The following is a 3,273-nucleotide window of genomic DNA, read 5'->3' as shown; positions in this document are numbered from 1 at the left end:
TTTCAAGACAACAGGAAGACAACTATAAACATAGAATGTAATACTGCATACACTATAACAGTCACAGAGGTAAAAGCCAAACCAAACCCCATGGCACTACAGCCCTTGAAGGGCCTTGGCCTACCAAGCGACCGCTGCTCAGCCCGAAGGCCTGCAGGTTACGAGGTGTCGTGTGGTCAGCACGACGAATCCTCTCGGCCGTTATTCTTGGCTTTCTAGACCGGGGTCGCTATCTCACCGTCAGATAGCTCCTTAATTCTAATCACGTAGGCTGAGTGGACCTAGAACCAGCCCTCAGGTCCAGGTATAATCCCCGACCTGGCCGGGAATCGAACCCGGGGCCTGCGGGTAAGAGGCAGGCATGCTACCCCTACACCACGGGGCTGGATTAAAATGGAATTGAGCCAACGGCACGTGGTGTTCCCAAGCGGTCACCCATCCAAGTACTGACCACGCCCAATGTTGCTTAACTGCGGTGATCGGACGAGAACCGGTGTATTCAACATGGTATGGCCGTTGGCGTCACAGAGGTAAGGACACAGACATTGCAGTAATGTAAGTAAATTTCTTTGCCTTTCTCTACCAGTGTGAAGTAATATGTTTTGATATCACACAAGAAACTTCTATGACTCTCTCAGTCATTATTATTCCCAACAATAACGCAAAACGTTTATTAGATGATGATGATGATGATGCTTGTTGTTTAAAGGGGCCTAACATCGAGGTCATCGGCCCCTAATGGTACGAAATGAGATAACAACAAAAAATGTAACGCATCCACTGACCAAAATAAAAAAAGAAATGTCATGAAGAATGAATGGATGGACACGAACACAACTAAAACAAAAACAAGTAAACAGTGGATCAGACTCAAAAATGATTGTAAATAATAGTATTAGTGACCAAGGGACCACTTATAAAGCACAATGATTCTAATGGCACTTATCGGTAATAAAGGAGAACCATGATATTTCTCAAGCTGCCGTACTAATCAAAGGTAGCGTAAACTCGTGGTGTTCCAAACATTAAGGTACTACTCACAAGTATTGTACGTCGTAAAGGTAACGCAGACCTATGGTGTTTCTCACACAATGGCGCCACTCATAGCCAACGCAAACCGATGAGGTTCCTCACCTAGGTGTACTAATCACGGGCGCCGGTATTCCCGTGGTGTTCCTACAGAGTGGGTACTAATCACTGACAACGCAGATCTACGGTGTCGCTCGTATAGTGGTACAACTCACAGGCTACGCCCAGACGCGTGGTGTCGCTTACACGGGTACAACTCACAGGCAACGCCCAGACCTGTGGTGTTGCACACACGGGCACGACTCACGGGTACTGGAAACGCACACTGAACCCCACTCGAGTGCTACGAATCACAAAAGTATGGAGTACCTAACAGAGTGGTACTATTCGCAAGTAAAAGTGACCGATGGTGTTCCGAGCGTGATGGTACCAATCAAAAGTAGTTTCATGGTTCTAATACAATCATTCCTTGGTCGCCCCTTTTAGTCGCCTCTCACGACAGGCAGGGGATACCGTGTGTGTATTATTCGTCAGCCTCCCCCACCCACAGGGTGTGTGTGTTTGGTCCGCGAGAGGTATTTTATTTCCCTCAAGTCCGCCGGCAAGCCGGTTAGGACCCCCCTATCCACCACCTGGGACGCGCCACGTGGGAGTATCACCTCTCCCCCTGCTACGCCTGCGTAGCAGGTTCGTGGACGTTTATTAGAAGAAAGGGTTCGAGACGGATTCAATTTCATGAAGGAACAAATCAAATGCTTGCAGGTGCCAATTGTATTGAGTGATAAAACAACAGTGTGCACTAACAAGTAAAATTCAATCTAGTAACAGGAATATTAGTTAAAAAATGAACTGAAATGTTCTATTACTACACGAAAGATTTTGTACACAAAGAAAACAAGTGTACAGGCGAAAAGTGAGAAGGGGACATTTGAAGGAGAAACGTGAAATAAGTCCGAAAGAAGAAGTATTATTTTTCACTTTTCCGTTTTGTTATTATTAGTCAAGGTATGTTGGAGACAATATTTGCACGTGGCACTACTAGAGGGCACCTCATGACTCCATATGGCTGCGGAAGAATCACGAGATGAGTGTTGTCGGTGAAATATCTGAGGATTATTCCCAGTGGCACCCCTGTCGACTGTAGCGGGGATTGGGATTTAGAAGTTGGGGTAGGGGCACAAACATTTAATAGACACCAAGTACCGAGGTTTGAGGGATATTTTGGGGGTAGACAACAACGGGTATAGTGCGCATTGGTATCACCTAAATATCACTATAAAATTTGTCACAAATGGAACATAATACTTACTTTTACACATATCAAGTGAAAAATTCCTGGCAAATTAAGAAATATATATTTTTTGGAGAATATTAATACGTACTTTACTACTTTGCAAGTACATTTGGTGTTGCGCTCACAGTGACACACGTATGTCATTTGTCTTACACTTTAAACAATTTCGTGTGTGATATCTGTGTTCACTGAAGTTCTTTGCTTTCGTTTCATTCTTCACTTGTCAATGACATCATTTCATGAATTGTATCGCGATATGCAATATTTAATAGGCGACAAAATGATATGGCCAATGTACATAAGAAAAATTCAGTGGATTAGTGATTTATTGGTTTATTATTTATTTCGTTCGAACAGAAATAAAAATATTTATTGGTCCAGGGATCATGCTATTTTTCTTTTGACCTCCATTTTGCTGTTTGTACTGGACAAAGATAATGAGAATCTACAGACATAGCACTCCCATTCCACGGTGCTAGCCCTGGACCTGAATAAAGTAACAAAAGACGGCACCAGCAGCGAATGGACAAAGATAATGAAAATCTACAGACATAGCACTCCCATTCCACGGTGCTAGCCCTGGACCTGAAGAAAGTAACAAAAGACGGCACCAGCAGCGTAGTACGACATAAACCAGTCCTGTCTACAAGCCTTAAGTATGTTTTCATATTTCTCAAATAACGACGGTATTTCTTAATTTGCCAGGAATTTTTCACTTGATATGTGTAAAAGCAATTATTATGTTCCATTTGTGACAAATTTTATAGTGATATTTGGGTGATACCTTTGCGCATCATACCCGACAACAACATTGAAAGAAAAGCTACAAAATGGTAACTGTTGACGGTCTATGAGCAAATTTCGACAGAGAAATAAATGTTGACAGTTTACCAACTTAACTGCGGTAATAACAGTTTTTTTTCGAGATTGTAATTCAATATTACAAAATA

At 42.7% G+C, this 3,273-nt stretch overlaps 1 non-coding gene across 1 annotated transcript; it reads right to left on the bottom strand.

The window, feature by feature from the left end:
* Positions 1-402: 402 nt before the first annotated feature.
* On the bottom strand, positions 403-521 carry LOC136865082 (5S ribosomal RNA). The gene has a single exon (XR_010859457.2). It is a non-coding gene; the product is annotated as a 5S ribosomal RNA (ribosomal RNA).
* Positions 522-3,273: the final 2,752 nt, after the last annotated feature.

The sequence above is a fragment of the Anabrus simplex genome, chromosome 2 (assembly GCF_040414725.1).
Source record: "Anabrus simplex isolate iqAnaSimp1 chromosome 2, ASM4041472v1, whole genome shotgun sequence".
In the NCBI taxonomy this organism is placed as follows: domain Eukaryota; kingdom Metazoa; phylum Arthropoda; class Insecta; order Orthoptera; family Tettigoniidae; genus Anabrus; species Anabrus simplex.
The sequence above is the reverse complement of the archived record's forward strand: the minus strand, read 5'-3'. Positions and strand labels throughout refer to the sequence as shown.